This window comes from Cetorhinus maximus, chromosome 24 (assembly GCF_964194155.1).
Source record: "Cetorhinus maximus chromosome 24, sCetMax3.hap1.1, whole genome shotgun sequence".
In the NCBI taxonomy this organism is placed as follows: Eukaryota; Metazoa; Chordata; class Chondrichthyes; order Lamniformes; family Cetorhinidae; genus Cetorhinus; species Cetorhinus maximus.
In genome coordinates, this window is record NC_135902.1 from 29,821,716 (window position 1) to 29,841,129 (window position 19,414).

General features: G+C 44.7%; 1 protein-coding gene and 1 long non-coding RNA gene across 3 annotated transcripts in view; both read left to right on the forward strand.

Moving 5' to 3' along the window:
* The window catches only part of mgat5b (alpha-1,6-mannosylglycoprotein 6-beta-N-acetylglucosaminyltransferase B), a 1,185,562-nt gene that overhangs the window by 1,007,972 nt on the left and 158,176 nt on the right, over window positions 1–19,414 (forward strand). The window lies entirely within an intron of this gene.
* On the forward strand, window positions 11,438–13,874 carry LOC144699741 (uncharacterized). Of its 2 annotated transcripts, XR_013580606.1 has the most exons (3): window positions 11,438–11,534; window positions 12,861–13,045; window positions 13,285–13,874. It is a non-coding gene; the product is annotated as an uncharacterized LOC144699741 (long non-coding RNA). The 2 variants fall into 2 exon arrangements; XR_013580605.1 differs by having other exon boundaries at window positions 12,861–13,874.

Consider the following 19,414-nt stretch of genomic DNA (forward strand, 5'->3'; position numbering starts at 1 on the left):
AGCATGTCGGCGCAATTGCACGCTGACGTGTTTCACAACTGCACATAAGCAATGTGCACCTATCGAGTGCATTTGGCTTGTGACTTCGAGGTTTGTTTGCCTACCTTACTTCAGGCAGCACTCGCAGTTGTCAGCACCAGGCTTCACACACAGCACCACGTCACTTTTAGCGGGCTCACGGGTAGGTCTCTACTTACCAGATCAGCCATACGGTGGGGGTGGCTTCTCAACGACTGCAGAGCTAGGGATTGCTTGGGCAAGGGGGAGAAATGGCCTCAGGCAAGGGAAGAGGCTGCAGGTCGAGGGGAAGGGGGTATCCCAGGGTGTGTATGGAGGCACAAGTTGATCTGTGCAAGAGGCCTCAAGCTGGTGAGGGCTGAGGAGGCAGTCTCCAGAGGAGATCAGGCCAGATGGAGATGTGAGGGTGTGTGTGAGAGAGTGAATGGTGATGTCCCTTGAGCTGACAGTGAGTGAGATTCCAGTGAATGAGTGATGGGCTTGAGTGTGTGAGTTTAGAGTGATGAGATGGTTGCCTTACCCTGGCGGCACAGATGAGATCATTCATCCTCTATCTGCATTAGATGGCCAACCTCATCTGTGCAGCATTAGCACTGACCACCACTGCCATCGCCTACCAAGCCGGAGTGGTAATGTTGCTGCCCCTCCTACGGCTAGAGCGGGGATAGACGACATGACAGTGAGCCTCCATGGTGTCGAAAAGGCATTCGAGGGATGCATCACTAAACCGGGGGGCTGCAGTCTTCTTGCCTTTCAGGGCCATGTCTTCTTTACAGCAGCCGTGGGCTGGAGGCACTGAGAGGTGTGTGCGCGGCTGCACTTTAAATACGATGAAGCGGCGAGGCGACGGCTTGCCGTGTGAATCAGAGCCCCCCCCCCGCCATCTAAATGGCATGTTTCCGGGAATGCATGATGAATGAGGCAGGATTGGGATATGGCGTGAAAAGCTGCCATTGTGGCTGGCAGGCAAAACGTCCTTTTTCCCACCTGTCATGATAATAGTCGGTTGTGGTAATGGACTCCAGTATTGGATACTATAGGGTACTCTGTACTACATAAGGGGTCACCTGATCTTGGGGTTTAAGGTCAGATAGCACATGTTGGAACCTGTCTTGATAGAAATCAGTTACTGCAGAAAGGTGTTCATGTGAGGAAAATGTGTCATAAATAAAGTTAGCTCAGCTACAATGTCAACGGCCTGTGTGCATCATTGAAACAAAAAACAAGACAATTTTATGGCAGCGGGATTTTACATTCCTGCCAAAGTCAGTTGAATTTAGAATGGCTCGCCGCATTTTACGGCCCTGTCCCCACTGCGACTGGACCATAAAATCCTTCCCATGGTGTCAGAAGTAAACTAAACGCAACAGTGGAGGTTCTAGAACCACCGATGGAGCTCAGTTTGGAGGGCAATCTCACCGAAAACTGGAGAAGTTTCCGGCAGCAGTTCGAGCTATACCTCACAGCAATGGGCAGTGATAAAAAAGACCCCCAGGTACAGCCTTCCATCTTTCTTCACGTAGCAGAAGAAGAAGCCCTGGAAGTCTGTAACATATTCACATTTGAAAGTGATAAGAAACTAAATGACTTAAAAAATAATGGCAGATGATGACACAGACACTGAAACTGAACTTTTCATTGGTGCAGTAACAACAAATTCCAAATAAGATGAATGGAAGGTTGATTTAAAAATTGCCAGCCTGATGGTGAATTTCAAGCTTGACGTGAGTACACAAGCAAATGTCATTCCCTGTATCATAAGATAAGCAAAGAAAAACAGCTAACTAAAACAAAAGTGAAGTTGTCTATTTATACAGGTGAAAAACTGCTGTAGATGGCAAATTCACACTTAAAGTGAACTACAAAAAACAGCCTCAAGCACTTCCATTCATAGTGAAGGAAACTGATGCAAAACCCATTTATGGAATCAAAGCTTGTGAAAATCTGAAGCTAACCAAGAGAATAATGACCATCACCACTGATGACATCCTCAGCGAGTTAAATGTGTGTTCCAGGGGATTGGCTGCCTAAAAGGAGAACACACCATCAAGGTCGACGAAAATGTGACAACCTAAAATATACCCATCCAGGAAATTACCGATAATGCTGAGAGACCGACTGAAAACAGAGTTGGACAGAATAGAGAAGCTTCACACCATCAAGTAAATTGAAGAACTGACATAGTGGGTTAATCCAATTGTAATTGTAGAAAAATCAGATGGGAATCTGTGAGTCTCCTGACTTCTGCCTGACCTGAACTTGGAAGAGACAGTGAGGATTCAGCATAAAGGGATCTGGAATCCTGCTGTTGTCACAGGACTCACAGGAGAACCAAGGTCTTACATAGTGCAGACTCCAAATGGACAACAGTACAGGAAAAACCAGAAATTCTTACAGAAAATAAATGAAACATAACCCTGCTCTGAACCAGAAAGTGAAGCTGAAAATCAAAAAACAGAATGCACCAGTGAAGCAACAGATAACCAGACAAAGCCTGAGAGTCCTAAAAACTATCCAAGGGGTGAGAGTGACACAGAGCTGGAGAAGGCTCCTTGTCCTTCAAAATCACCTCTGTCACCATTCAGAACATCCAGTGGAAGAATTGTGAAAAAAACCACACAGATATAGAGATGAGTAAAAGTCAAAACAGACTGATCAAAACAGAGTGAGAAAGAATAGGTAATTGATTTTGTGTACTTGAGTTGTATAAAAGTTTTTTTTTAAAAAGGGGAAATGTCATGATAATGTTTGATTGTGGTAGTGGACTCCAATATTAGATACTAAAAAGCACTCTGCACTACATGCGGGATCAGCTGACCTGGGGTGGACGGCCAGATAGCATATGTTGGATCCTGCCTTGATAGAGTTCAGATACTGTAGATATGTGTTCATGTTAGGAAAATGTGTCATCAATAAAGTTAGCTCAGCTACAATGTTGACGGCCTGTGTGCATCATTGAAACAAAAAACAAGACACCACCCACTACTGCATTTAGTGCAAATCTGGGACGATTCCACCGTAGGAATTAATTCTCTCAGAAACATTATCTTGTTCCCAAAAACATGGGCCAGGAGGCAGGTTCCCCCGCAGCATAAGTAGAGAGCTATTCAAATCTTCTTTGATTTTGGCGGGACCAGACTATCCCGCCAGCAGGAGGGGCCAGAAAATCCCACCCATATGGTTTCAATAAGCATTTTTTGCGCACCTCTGCAATATTTTAAACTCAGTGTGCTTTTCCAAGAAGATATAGGGAGCTGGTAAAATCAAATGAATATTTATTACTGTCATAAGAAAATTTGGAGTTTAAGAATAAGATAACATCAACAGTAAAATTTTGATAGTGCCTTTAACAAGTTTTCACAAGAATATTACTTGTTCTATTATATATTGGACTATATTTGAAAACTTGTTGGACATTAGCAACAACCAGAAACCTGACAGTAGGCTAAAGAAAAATGAATGAGATTTCTCTCCAACCAACCTTGTAGTAAATCAGCTGAAATTTCTCGCATTTTAATAAACCTTAAACTTTATCTTAACTTAGCCTCATTCAATCAGGGATCACATCTGTCTATGAAAAACAGGGGTTCCACTGTTTCATCCAATTATTCTTAATTTTTTTATCCACAATCCTTGAGCCAATCATTTTCAGTTGTTGAAATAATGTGATGGGTGCCACAATCCAATCTTTACAAACATTCTGGGCTGAATTTTCCATTCGTCGGACGAGCAGAGCTGACCCAATCGCGGGCGGATGCGGATCGGATCACCGCGTGACGTCCGCAGGGAAGCGCTATGCGCTCCCTGTGCGGATGGGGGAGAATCTCTAAAATCGAGAGTGCGCTCTTTCACGCATGCGCACGAAAGAGGGCACTCATCTCCCTGAGGCTAAGTGCTGCCTCAGGGAGATCGCCTCTACTTTCAACAATATTAAAAATAGAGAAAAAAAAATTCCCTTACATGTCCCCTCATGTGACAATGTCACATGAGTTGGCACATCCTAATTTCCATACCAACTTTATTAAAATTTTTAAAGCCCTACATAAAACCTCAACCTGCCGGTGGATGAGGTTTCATGTTTTTTCTACTTCCCGCCGGGGCTCCTGGCCTGCCCGCCAGCCTTACGGTTGGACGGGCAGGTCCTATAATTGCTTAATTGATTCTGTCAATGGCCTCAATTGGCCATTGACAGGTCTGCGGGCGTGCAGCTGATTTTGCTGAGCCCACATCTTCCTGAAAATTTAAATGCGGCGGGATGACCTCGGGGGTTCCGCCCGACGCCATCCAGCATCATTTTACTTGTCGGCGAGTGGACCCTGACCCTGCTTGCCAACTGTAAACTCCTGCCCTCTCAGTTGACTAAAACTAGGAAACACATTCCTAGTGGAAGTCAGTGGCTTTGCAAGTGAAGCTTTTAGCTTCCCCATGACAGTTCGTAGAATAAGTGTGTGAGCTGCTGTGATCTTAGAGTCATAGAGGTCTACAGCACAGAAAAAGGCCCTTCGGCCCATCAAATCTGTGCCGGTCAAACAAGTACCTAACTATTCTAATCCCATTTTTCAGCACGAGGCCCACAGCCTTATATGCCATGGCATCGCAAGCACACGTCCAAGTATTTCTTAAATGTTATGAGGGTTTCTGCCTCTACCACCCTTTCAGGCAGTGAGTTCCAGATTCCCACCACCCTCTGGGTGAAAAAATTTTTCCTCACATCCCCTCTAAACTTCCTGCTCCTTACCTTAAATCTATGCCCCCAGGTTATTGATCCCTCCACCAAGGGGAAAAGTTCCTTCCTGTCTACCCTATCTATGCCCCTCATCATTTTATACACCTCAATCATGTCCCCCCTCAATCTCCTCTGCTCCAGGGAAAATAACCCCAGTCTATCCAATCTCTCCTCATAACTAAAACTCTCCAGCCCAGGCAACATCCTGGTAAATCTCCTCTGCACTCTCTCTAATGCAATCACATCCTTCCTATGATGCAGATTCCAGAACTGCGTGCAATACTCTAGCTGTGGCCTAACCAGCGTTTTATACAGTTCCAGCATAACCTCCCTGCTCTTATATTCTATGCCTCGGCTAATAAAGGCAAGTATCCCATATGCCTTCTTAACCACCTTATCTACCTGACCCGCTACCTTAAGGGACCGGTGGACATGCACACCAAGGTCCCTCTGATCCTTGGTAGTTCCCTGGGTCCTACCATTCATCGTGTATCCCTGTGCCTTATTTGTCCTGCCCAAGTGCATCACCTCACACTTATCTGGACTAAATTCCATTTGCCACTGATCAGCCCGTTTGACCAGCCCACTTATATCCTCTGTAATCTAAGGCTATCCTCCTCACTATTTACCACCCCACCAATTTTTGTGTCATCCGCGAACTTACTGATCAACCCTCCTACATTCATGTCTAAATTGTTTATATATACCACAAACAGCAAGGGACCCAACACCGATCCCTGTGGAACCCCATTGGACACAGGCATCCAGTCACAAAAACACCTCTCGACCCTCACTCTCCACTTCCTGCCACTCAGTCAATTCTGGATCCAATTTGCCAAATTGCCTTGGATCCCATGGGCTCTTACCTTTGTTATCAGTCTCCCATGTGGGACCTTATCAAAAGCCTTGCTAAAGTCCACGGAGACTACATCAAATGCATTGCCCTCATCTACACACCTGGTCACCTCTTCAAAGAATTCAATCAAATTGGTCAGACACAGCCTCCCCTTAACAAGCTATGCTGACTGTCCTTGATTAATCCTTGCCTCTCCAAGTGTAGATTAATTCTGACCCTCAGAATTTCTTCCAATAGTTTTCCCACCACTTAAGTTAAACTGACTGGCCTGTAGTTCCCTGGTTTATCCCTTCCTCCCTTCTTGAATAATGGTACCACATTGGCTGTCCTCTAGTCCTCTGACACCTCTCCTGTGGCCAGAGAGGTATTGAAAATTATTGCCAGTACCCCTGCTATCTCCTCCCTTGCCTCACTCAACATCTTGGGCTATCTAGCTTAAAAGAGACCTAAGTTTGATTCCCGTTGTGTATTGAACAAGTTTCTTTCAGTCCTGTTTAAGTATTGGAGGGAGAGTGATGCAGTCCATCATGATGTTAAACATTATTTTGAAAGTTTCATCAGTAAAAACTTGACAAAAACCTGTTAGCACACAATGAATACTTTCTGTACCATCTAGACGATTTTAACTTTCTTCCCAATTTCTACCCTTCTCTCATCTTCACCTGGTCCATCTCTGACTTTTCCCTTCCTCGACTTCTCTGTCTCCATTGCTTGGGATAGGCTATTAGCGAATGTTCATTATAAGCCCACAGCTACTTTGACTATGCTTCATAACACCTTGTTTTGAGTAAGGACTTCATTCCATTCTCCCAGTTTCTTCACCTCAGGCCCATTTTTCCGATGATGCAACCTTCCATACCAGCACTTCCGATGTGTCTTCTTTCTTCTCGACACACCTCCCCCACCAACACCATGATTAATAGGGTTCTTTTTATGTCTTGAGTCAATGAGCTCACTAGTCGTGTAAACTCGAATTGCTCACCTTCATTTACAAATGTTAGTTAATGCTCGCTATCAATAACGTAGAGAGACCGACATAAGAACAAACTGTGATTGTTTATTGCAACAGAAGGCAGAGCACTAAATCCTTGCATGCTCCCACAACCACCTCCAGCTCTAGACTTACAGTTAACCAGTAGCCCACGCTGTACAGTAATTGGTCAGTACTGTCACATGGTTAGTCCTCTTACATTCTCTTAAAGGTACATGGTACTCCACTTTACCACATCCCTCCCCCTTTACTTAAAAATTACAGCTGACAAACTTAATAACATATGAACTATTTACACTAATAACTATCTACAAATCAAGTCTCTCAGGAGGCTTTCTCGGACATGTTGAGCTTTGCAGTTCAACGACCTCGGCTGGTTTTTCCGAGACCTCTTTTCCAAGGGACAGTTGTCCACTAGGTTCCTCAGTGGATGATTTCACCATCTTCCAGTGTGGTCACATTTACTCCTGCTGCCCCTCCCCTCCAAGCTGAAACAGATAAAGGGCAACAAGCGCAAAGCAACACAGAGAGAAGAAAAAAATGTTTTTCTTTTCTAGGATTGTCCATGATTCCTCCTTTTCTTCCTGCATGTCCTTTTCTTGGTAGCACTGATCCATATCTTGGTCTTCTGTTTAATTTCGCTATTGGCTGGACTAGACTCAGGCGCAAGCTGAACGTGAGTAAGCTCAATGGTTGGGTTTTCTGACAGCTCTTCTGAGAACTCAGGGCATTCTAGTTTTAAAACTTCAGGGCTTATCCGCAGCTGCTGCTTCAGCTCTTTCAATTCTTTCCTATCCTCGTTAATAGTTTCCTGGAGAACTCATATTGTTGCCCCTTCTCAGCTAATTTATTCCTTAACTCGGCCAGAGACAGGTTTAACTTTTCCTTTTCTTCCTCATATCTTTTCAGTGGTACAAATTGGAAACTGATTGAATTTTGTAGCGCACAAAAGTCCTTTAATAGGTTTTCCTTTTCTTTCCAAAGGATGCTGATTTCAGCTTGAACTCTGTCCCGGTGTATCACTTCTACAGGCTTCTCCTGTTGGGCTTTCACACACTCATTGTTTTCTGCAGTAACGCTTCTGGTTGCCAATTGGTAACTTATCGGGCCCTTAAAGTTTATCTCTCCCAGCCAATTCCTTCTGAGGAGACTTGGTCCCCTGCCTGACATTACAAATAGGGGTAATTTTGCAGACTATTCCTTATACTGCACCTTGACATTTCCCTTTCGGTCTTATTTCCTCACCCATGTATGTTCTCAATTTAGTGTCTGAAACTTCCAATCTTAAAGGATGGGTTCCTTTATTCAAGCATCTGAATGTCTGTTCTCCAATGATGGACATCGACGCTCCAGTATCAACTTCCATCTTTATGGGTTGTCCATTGACTATAATGACTACTTGGATTGGCTCGGTTCTTACCCACCTTCAGGTTATATAATGAATGGATGTCTGATTTTATTTCTTCTGGTTCTTCCATGAGACATATTTCACGATTTCTCCCTTTGTCTTTAAAATGCTATCTCAGCCTATCTCTGCAGTGCTGCCTTATGTGACCATACTGGTGGCAGAAAAAGCATTTGACTTGTTTGAATTGTCGATTGCCCATTGGATGCCTGGATGCATTTCTCTCATTCATTTTGTGGATTTTCACTGTGGTACTGCTGTTTTTTACTGATCTGTACCTGTACATAGGGGGCGTTTCCCACCTTTCTGTGGGGTCCGATGTTTTCACATCTTTTGCTGCCAGTCTGTCCCACCCTACCAAATGGACAACACCATTTTGTGCATCACTTATAGCTTCCGAATTTCTAACAGCACTTTCCATGGCTGTGGCTAATTCTGATGCCTTATTGAAGTCTAGATTAACTTCGGCTAGCAAACGCCTTTGAATAGTATCATCTCCAATCCCACATATCAGTTGGTCTTTCAACGTATCACTAATGGACATTCCGAATTCACAATATTCAGTTAATGCCTTTAAAATGGCAATATAGTCAGCTATTGTTTCCCCTGGAAGCCAATGCCTTGAATTGAACTTGAAGCGCTGCATAGTAGCAGAGGGCTTTGGTTTCAGATGGTTTTGTACAATTTTTATTAACTAAACGAAAGTCTTCGAGTCGAGGGTGTTAGGTGACACGAGGCTGCGGATCAGCCTGTACGTTTTGCTCCTGCATTTGGAGAAAAGAATCGCCCTCTGCTTTTGCTCCCCGTCAATCAATTCGTGTTCTGCCCTCTACAGAGTTGCTCTCTCTCTGCAGCCCTGCTCACCCGTCTTGTGGATTCTCACACGGGGGTCTTGCAATTTTGCTATGTTCATCCTCACCGCCAGTTTTATGTCTTGAGTCTATGAGTTCACTAGTCGAGTAAATTCGAATTGCACGTCTTCATATACACTTGTTAGTTGATGCTCGCTATCAATAACGGAGAGAGACTGACATAAGAACAAACTGTGATTGTTTATTGCAACAGAAGGCAGAGCACTAAACTCTTGCATGCTCCCAAAACCACTCCAGCTCTTGACTTACAGTTAACCAGTAGCCTGTGCTGTACATTGATTGGTCAGTACTGTCACATGGTTAGTCCACTTGCATTCCCTTAAAGTTACATGATACTCCACTTTACCACAGTTCTCGACCTGCTTTCACCCTTTCCCTTCCCTTCCAGAACAATGATAGGGTTCCCCTTATTCTCACCTTCCACCCCACCAGTCTCCATATTCAGCAGATCAATTCCACCGCCTCTGGCATGATGCCACCACCAAATACATCTTCCCCTCATCTTTCAGCATTCCAAAGGGACCATTCCCTCCACAAAACCCTGGTCCACTCTTTAATCACTCCCAAGACGCCTTCCCCTTCGTAAGGCACCTTTTCATGCAAGCACAGGAGATGCAAGACCTGCCCTTTTAGCTCTTCTCTCCTCATCATCCAAGACCCAAAACACTCCTTCCAAGTGAAACAGTGATTTACGTATACTTCTTTCAATTTAATGTACTGTATTCATCGCTCGCAATGCCATCTTCTCTACATTGGGAAGACCAAACGCAGATTGGGCGACCGCTTTGCAAAACATCTCCAATCAGTTCATAAGTGCGACCCCCATGTTTCCAGTTGCCTTTCATTTTAATTCTCCACCTTGCTCGCAAGCTGACCTCTCTGTCCTCAGCCTCCCGCAGGTCTCCAATGAAGCTCAATCTTTGCTCAAGGAAGCAACTCATCTTTCAATTAGGCCAGTGGGGTCACAGGGTATACAATTGGGGGTCGCAAGCTCTGAGTCAGCAATTGCGCTGTGAAGCGGAGACTCAGATTTGACAGCCCTGGCATCGGCTGCAAGTCCCCTTTAAAGGTGCGCGTTTTGGTTTGCTTGTGGCCACATTCTAATCCAATGAGTTCTGAGGGCCAGTTGCTGATACCAACAGAGTCTGAAAAATGGTAGGTGCCTTAGTTGTTTTTTGTGTTGGTAACCCACTGTTTGAAGCCCCATCCGGCTCAACAACTCTCCCCTGCACCCCCCACCCCCCACCCAATTTTCACTTGGGGGTCACATGAAGTATGAAACGTTAAAATGTGGTCACAGCAGAAAAAAATGTAGGAAGCACTGGGTTAGGCTCTTTACAGACTTCTGAACTCAACAGTGTGTTCAACAATTTTGGGCTGTAATTTCCCCATTTTTGTTCCCTTTCTCTTTGCAGCTTTCAGTTTTACTCTCAATTTTCTCTTGTTTTGCTTCAGACACCAGGGACAGGGTTTTCGGGTTGGCAGGCAGCCGCAATCGGCAGGCCCGGGAGCAGCCGGGGAACGGACTGCCGCGCGCAATCAGCCCCCCGACTGCGATTTCACGCTGGCTGGCCAGTTAACAGCCAACCAGTGTGAAAGGCGCGCAGAAAGGCTCAGAGCTGCCGGGGTGGGGGGCGGGAGGAAGGCGAGCACTGAAGTCAGCGCGGGCACGGGGGGCACAGAGAGCTGCCTCAGGGAGAATTTAAATTCAATAAAGACAGATTTAAAAATCCGGAAAAAATGCCCACGCATCAGAATGAGGCACCTGAACATATGGATGCTGAAATTTATGTCCAAACATTTTTATCTTTTTTTAAATTGACCTCAGAAACCTCATCCCGCCCTTGGAAGAGATTTCCTGAAAAACGCAAAGGTCGACAACTGTAACGTTGGACGGGCAGCAAAAAATTCCCAGTTACTTCCGCTGTTAATGGGCTTATTGACCCTCTTAGTTGTCGGTGGATGTGCTGCCGACCCTCACGCGCGCTCGCCGACCAAAATACCGTGGGAGTGCGCGATGACATTGGGACACTCACCCAACGTCATCGCGTGCAATTTTACGCTTGAGCGTGTCAGGTGCGCGCCGAGCGAAAAGTTCTGGCCCAGCCGTTCATCCTTCTATCATTCACACCCCCTCTAGACACATCTTTTGCTTCTCTACTCGTCCCATCATCACTCCCTCTGGCCCTGCACGGCAAAGGCCTTTGTCATATAACCTTCCCATACCTTCCACTCTATCACAGACCTTCCTTTTTGCTCCTTTTCCACCCTCCCGCCTTTCACTTGCTTAAAAGTTCTTGCATTTCAAACTTTTCCCAGTTCTGGTGAAAGGTCATCTACCTGAAACATAGGGCGAAATCTTCCGTTCTAGTTGGGTGTCTCACGCACTGCCTGAAAAACCGGCGAGACACCCGCACTGACTTTTAGAAGGAAGGCCATCGTATCTTCTACCCATCAGGCAGTTAAGTGGATAGCGGCAGGCCTTCCTCCCAACTGAGGACACCAGGATATGAAGCCCCACCCACCAAGAACTGTCGGCCAATCAGAAGCTGCCAGCTCTTGGATTTGGCAGCTGTAGAGGAGGAGGAGGCCATGACTGCTGCTGGAGCAACAACCGCCATCCCCTCCCAACCAGTCCCAGGATTGCGGAGCAACCCAGGTTAAAAGTAAGCGCTGTCGGGGGATGTCTCACGGGGTGGGCTCACGGAGCGAGGGCGGCCCATAGGGGTCGGCAGCAGCCACCCCCTCTGCTCCATGTCCATCCCCTAGATCATGCACAGATTAGTGCAGATCGAGGGACCCTGCTCCACTCCAGCTGACATGCAGCCCCCAGGGTTTAACCAGTCGTGCAGGCCACATGTCGACAGACCCGCCTGGAACTGAGAATATTGCAGCGGAGGCAGGAAGAGGCCCTGAAGTGGTTGTTGATTGGCCACTTAAGGGTCTCATGTGGAGGCAGGGTGGAAAGGTCAACCATGGGCTTCCCTGCCCAGAACTTACACCTAGTGGAAGTGGGAAAGCACTGGGTATCGATCCTGACGCCAACCCACCTAATTTTCAGGCCTCCTTCCTCACCACCTGCGGGGGCAGTAGATTCTGCCCATTAACTCTGCTTCTCACTCCATAGATGCTGCCGACCCGCTGAGTATTGGCAGCATTTTTTGTTTTTATTTCGGATTTCCAATGTCCACAGTATTTTACTTTTGCATTACTGCTTTAATTTACCTTTTGCTTTAATGTAGGACCACTGTATAAGAAATTCCACTGGAAATACTGAGTGTAATCTAAACCTCAAAACTCATACAGTTGTTGTCATGCTTGATGCTGTAACGAGTGACAGGCGACTAATGCAGCCTATGCATTTTCACTCATATTAGAGGGGAGAATTTTCTCCCTGTGGGGCGGGCCGGTCGGGAGTGGGCGGGGAACTGATCGCCGCCCGTGACCTGCTGCGCGCTGCCATTTTACGTGGGCGGGGCCAATTAAGGCACCGCCCAGCGTGACGCAAGCCCGTTAGCACTCGGCGCATAAATCTCCCTGAGGCAGCTCTGTGCCTCCGGGAGATTAACTTCAGTTTTAAAGTTCGAAAAAAATAAAGTTATTCAGACATGTTAGCTCATGTGACAGTGTCACGTGAGCTTGGACATGTTTATGAATTTTCATTAAAAATTTTATTTAATTAATAAAGCCTTTATGAAACCTCATCCCGCCCTTGGATGAGGTTTCATGAAAAATGCGAAGGCCGCCTGGGCTCTTAAGGTTGGACGGGCAGCTTTCTCAATTGGGTTAATTGTTCTATTAATGGCCTTAACTGGCCTTTGACAGTTCGGCAGGCGCGCAGCCTACTCCGGTGTGTTGGCGTGCAGGCCCCGCCCCCGCATGCTGAACAGAAGTTTCTGGCCAGAATTTTATTTTCAGTTTCAGTCTCATAAAATGTTTTCAACAAATTCTATTGTACTGATCACATTATTGTTATATCTTCTCCTCGCAAGATACTTTCTCATGGCAAAACTGCATCAAAATCAACCCCCAGATATCCAAGAAACCTGTTGGAAATATATATTCTTACAAGCTGCAGGACAAGGTTATGTCAGTTTTAAGTGGCTAGAGAAGAAGATGCTCTGCAGACATAACTGGGATCTGGGTGTTGTATATTCAGAAGACACCAATCGATACAGTAATTGATGTCTGCTGATCACACCTTGCATGTTAGGCAATCCTCTGATCCAGCAATTCTGCCTTATTCTTTTAAGATTCTGTCTTTTTTTTTCATTTTATTCTCTATCTTTTTATTCTGCACATGCCTTTCTACATTTAATTCTTTCTCATCCTTTGTTGTCCGTGACTTTACTGCAATTATTTTCTCATGCTGGTATTTTCACACCTCATTGTTGAGCATTTTTTGTTTTTTTCAAGGTTCATTCAGTAAAATCAGATGGTCGACTGGTATGTTGGTGGTGAAGGGGGAGATTAGAAACAATCGCAGAGCCTATCATTTGGAAGAAGACCCGACACTGTGAAACTGTATCCGCTATCCCATTATGCATTTTAAAAAGTGGCAGTTGCTCTCTGCATAAAATTACATATGTCAGGATTCTTTATTTACACAAGCCAAGAAGTGATGTGTAACTGCACTAAGTTCACTGTCAGAGTGGAAAATCATTACAAAGGAAAGGATTAATATTCCTTGGTAGTCATCTATCTTTGCAGTAACTGTATTGATTTAATAGCAGCTTCAGTGTCCTCAAGTGATAATCAGAGACAAATCTTCCATAACAACCAAAACGGGTTGAATCGAGGTTCTATTTAATTGGGCTCCTGCCCTTACACAGGTAACCTAAGCCTCGAAATCCACATGAGTTAAAAATCTTTGCAGGCAGATCACACTTCAGGTAAGAGTCTTGGTCTGCAAAATCCAATCTATTGTGAAAAATGTATTTATATTTTAAAAAGAATATTGTATTTATGTTGATTTCAAAATACATCTTTGTTTAAATGGTGCATACTGATCATTTATTGAGCCAAGTCCCTCAGAGGAGTTGCTCTGTCTGACAATGTGAGGGAGATAAATTAACGCATACCCTTTAAATAACACAATCACAGAAAAATTCCAAGCTGAATGATTCAGCTTCTTCATACCTTTAATATTCTATTGTTCTCCAATACCTCCATCAGCTCTTAATTATTAAGCAAAACAATGTTTTTAAACTCTGCAGAAATATTAAACAATAACGTGCATTTATTATAATTCTTTTGAAATGGTTACCTATGGTGATCATCATCATCATCAGTCCCTCGGTCTGCCATGCTTCTTGATTTGTGTGTCCTCAGGTGACTCAGCAGGCCATTCCTAGAGCCACAGACTTTGGGCAGAGAGGATAAGTGTTACCCTGAGGAAGGAGGGGTTTTGAGCAAAGGATCTGCTCTCTCTTCTTCCACTTTTGTTGCTTCTCCACAGCAATTGGAGAATTTATGCAGTCAGTTTCTGACTGTGTTACAGCTTGTTGGGTGAGACACCACCACATGGCACGGTTCGTGGCAAATTCCTCCCACGCACTGATGTCAATTTGTCCCCTTTTCAATTAGGCCTTCTTAGTGTCCTTAAAACATTTTCTCTGTCCTCCTTGAAATCGGGGGCCACCCTTCAGTTGTGCAAAGAGGATCTACTTTGGAAGCCGGTTATTTGGCATGTTAATGCAGTGTCCAGACCAGCGGAGCTGATATCACATGATCATAGTTGCCACGCTGAAGGAATTGGCCTTGGCAAGGATGCTGGAGTTTGGTCACTTGTCTTCCCACTTAGCTTTGAGTATCCTGTGGAGAAACCGCTGGTGGAAATTCTCCAGCAACAGGGGGTGCCCCTGGTAGGTGACCAAAGCCTCACTGCCATGTGTCACATACACTTCTCTTAAACATCGAATAACACATACTTCTGATTGTGTTTGAAAAATACAATAACTAACTGAGGCGCTGTGAAGCATCAAAGGCAAAATGTCTGGTGCATTGAAAATGGCAATAATGGCTTTTGTTCAGTATGTATCATATCCAGCTAACAATTTTCAGAAAAAGATTATGAAACTGTGAATAGCGATTACAAAAATCTAATCCAGAATATATTCACTCTGAGGAAGAGAAACGTATTCTGAATATATGTGGACAGGTTGAAGGGATCAAGTATGTTATGTAAGCTTAGAGTTGGTTAGATGCTAGGATGCATTTATTTTCACAGAGATTGTTGACTTGAGGAATAAGTTGTCAGCTTAGGCTATGATTGTGGATGCACTGCAACAATTCCAAAGAGAACTGGACAAATTCCTGATCATGGCCAACATGTAGAAGGCGGGTGGTCATCGAGGGTTGTATCTCCCAGCCAATGTGCTTTGCTGTAGCTTTGGGATAGCAGAGGAGTTTTTTTCCTAAATTGGTCTATGGCTTTTTCTCTTTTGTTTCTCACTCTCAAGTGATTGCATAGCTGTAGTGTGAGGAGGGGGCAGGAGCATAAGGGTAATGTGTGCAGAGGTTATGCCATTCCAGGATGGGACAGATTCATTGGACCAGCTGCTCTTTCTCTGTCCTCGATCTTGTCTGTTCGAAATAAAAGTTGTGTCATGTTGTCTATGCATCAGTCATCTGTTTATTTTATTATTGGATACCACCTTGGCTGATATTGTGGTTGACTCCTTTGAAAGATGGAGACAGGGAGAGATCACAGTCTCACAGTATCTTTACAGTGCAGGAGGAGGCCATTCAGCCCATTAAGTCTGCGCTGGCTCTCTGAAAGAGTATTCCACCTAGTGCCACTCCCCTGCCTTATCCCCATAACCTTGCACATTCTCTCCTTTCAGATAGCAATCCAATTCCCATTTGAATACTTCGATCGAACCTGCCTCCACCACCCTTTCAGGAAGTTTGTTCCAGACTCCAACCACCCTCTGGGTGAAAACATTTTTCCTCACATCACATTTACCTCTTTTGCCAATTATTTTGAACCTGTTCCCTCTAGTTCTTGATGTTCTCTTGAGTTGGAACAGTTTCTCACTATTTACCTTGTCCATATCCCTCAGGATCTTGAATACATCTATCTAGTCTCCTCTCAGCCTTCTTTTCTCCGAGGAAAACAGTCCCAACCTCTCCAATCTATCCTCACAGCGACAGTTCTTCATCCCGGGAATCATTCTTGTGAATCTCCTCTGTATTCTTTCCAATGCCTTCACATCCTTCCTCAAGTAAGGTGCCTAGAACTGGATGCAGTACTCCAGATGAGGCCTAACTAGTATTTTACACAAATTCAACATGACCTCCTTACTCTTGTACTCAATGCCCCTATTAATAAAACCTAAGATACTATATGCTTTATTGACTGCTCTCTCAACATGCCCTGCCATCTTCAATGACCTATGTACGTATACACTGAGGTCCCTCCATTCCTGCATCTCCTTTAGAGGCTCTCCCTTTATTTTATACTGTCTCACCATATCTTTCCTGCCAAAATGAATAACCTCACGCTTCTCTGCATTGAACTTCATCTGCCACTTGTCTGCCCAATCCACCAACATGTCAATGGCCTGAATTTTTCCTATGGCGGTTGGGCTGGGCGGGGGTGGGCGGGATCAGGCATGGAGACGATTGCTGCCCGTGATCGGCTGCGCGCTGCCATTTTACGCAGGTGGGCAAATTAAGGCCCGCCCTGCATAATGCGTGGCCAGTAGTGCTCAGCGCTACCTGTGCGGGCGGGCGGAGGAGGGAGAGTCAGGGCCTGTGCTCTTTCACATATGCACGCAAAAGAGCGCAGCAATCTCCCTAAGGCACAGAGCTGCCTCAGGGAGATTTAATAGGCAATAAAAAAGTTCAATAAATGTTGTAAAAAATTATTTAAACATGTCCCCTCACGTGACAGTGTCACATGAGTTGGGACATGTTTGTAAAGGTGGGTAAAATTAATTAATTTATTTTATAAAAGCTTCAGGAAACCTCATCCCGCCCGTGGATGAGGTTTTCTGAAAAATGCGAAGGCCGCTTGGGCTTTTCGCCTGCCCCCGCCAATCTTAAGGTTGGATGGGCAGAGTTCTTACGTACTTTAATTAATCCCTTAATGGCCTTAATAGGCCCTTAACATTTCGAACAAACTATTGCTATGACGCACGATGACATTGGGACGCACGCCCGACACATGTCGGGCCCACCCCTGCACACCGACCATAAGATTCTGCCCTATATCTTTTGAAATTCAAGACTATCCCCATCACAGTTGACAACATTTCCAGTCTTCATATCATCTGCAAATTTTGAAATAATGCCCTGCATGCCACAGTCTAGGTCATTAATATATATCAGGAAGAGCAAGGGTCCCAACACTGACCCCTGAGGAACTCCCCTACAAACCTACCTCCAATCTGAAAAACAACAACAACATTTATCACTACTCTCTGTTCCCTGTCACTCAGTCAATTTCTTATCCAAGTGCCTACTTTCCCTTTTATTCCATGACCTAGAATTTTTCTCACAAGTCTGTTGTGTGGCACTGTATTAAATGCCTTTTGAAAATCCATATACACCACATCAACTGCGTTTCCTTTATCAACCTTCTCTGTTATCTCCTCAAAAAACTTCAGCAAGTTAGTTTAACATGATTTTCCCTTGATGAATCCATGCTGGCTTTCCTTAATTATCCAGCACTTGGCTAGGTAAATATTGATTTTATCCCGTACTATAGTTTCCAGAAATTTCCCTACCACTGAGGTCAAACTGATTGGTCTGTAATTGCCAGCTTTATTCTTGCACCCTTTTTTGAACAAGGGTGTAACATTCACAGTTCTCCAGTCCTCTGGCACCTACCCTGTGTCTAAGGAAGACTGAAAGATTATCACGAGTGCCTCTGCAATTTCTACTCTCACTGATGAAGGAAAGAGAGAGGAATGATTGCGGAGAGAAGGAGAATGGGAAACCTGGGGAGAGGTAGAGGTTGGAGGTGGAAAGCTGAGAAGATGGGAATGGGAGCACCACGAGAAGGAATAGGGAGAAGACCATGGAAAGTGAGGGTTTGAGGCGAGGGGGTGGGGAAGAGTAAGTGGATAGGAGGAGGAAAAGAAAGGGAATGAGGGAGATGGAGTTGGATGGATGAGGGAGAGGAATCAGAAAGGTCAGTTGAAGAAGTACCAGCTAAGTCTTTCAGCTAAAGATGAGGTGTCGCATGGTATCCAGTGTAGGGGCCTGGGGCAACAGGCCTAAAAAGTCCTTTAGAAGGGGATAAGCACTAACTTTGGACTGTTTTGTGGAAGGTAGGTCAATGCCCATGAAAGTCCTTGGACAGAATCAGTGTTGGTCAACCAGAAAACCCTAAAAGTTGCAGGAGGGTGTTGAGTAGCTGAAAAATACTGTCAGCAGGACAGGAGGATGACAACCATATAATACTGAGCAGGCTACTGGCAAGGATCATTAAGTTTTTGGGAGATAGGGGAATCGACAGTTCAGTAGCATCATCAGTGGGGATCAGTCTGTCAGAAGATGGAGTACATTAGTGAGTAGGATAAAGGGAGAAAAGTCTTTCAGCACAACCAGTAAGACCATGTGTGGCTGAGAGTGAATTCCCAACTAATCCTCCAGACACCGAGCCTGTGAGTCAGCAACGCAACACAAAAATCCTGCCTTGGAGCTCCAAGGTCATTAGGTCAAGATTACACAGCATACCCTGGATATGGTATTAAGACTTCAGGGACGGGAACTCAGGGCTGACTCTAAGGACATGGGTAGAATCAGGATTCTAAGGATATGGAGGTGCAAAGAGGCTGGGTTTCTAAAGCTGTTAACAAAGGACCTATTTGTGTAAAGCTTTATAAGACACTGCCACACAGTGGAATTGTTATAAAGCTGTATGTTAACACCGATGCTGATTTTAACAGAAAGAATTGAGTTACAATGATCAAGTTTGTGCTGACAATGGCCCAAATTTTGCTCTCTTCTCAGCGACAAAGGAATGGCTTTTGCTGTTCACCTCACATACAGTTGCCCAAAGACCTTCCATGGGCTTAGCAGCGGAGATTTTCACTAATCCAAGATCTGTTTCAGTGTGGCATTCACATACAGTTGCCCTCTCTTAGGCTTGTCAGTGGGGATTTCCATTAATCCAACATCAGCATTGCATGATTTCAAGGGTACCTGTGGCATCTGTGAGTGGGGCAAGCAACAATGAGGCTTTTCAATTGTCACATTGAAGAATCCTCACTAAAATGCATGGATTGCAAACAAAGAAGTAAAAAACAGGACATCTAGATTACATTTAAATTATGTACAGAAAATGAAATAAAGATTGGGAAATACAGATGGGATTAAGGGAGAGAGATAAAAGAGGCAGGTGGAAAAAGTAAACAAAAAATGTATTTTTTTTAAATCTGCAACAGTTTTTTTCTCTCAGGGAATGAAATTGCACTCTTATTAAATTAATTTGTCAGGGCCACATAGGATGTTCAGCAGTAATTATAAGTTCTTTCTTTGGCAGTTTTCTGTTTCATGAGACGATGGTTTGCACCATGATGGTCAACCCTGTTAA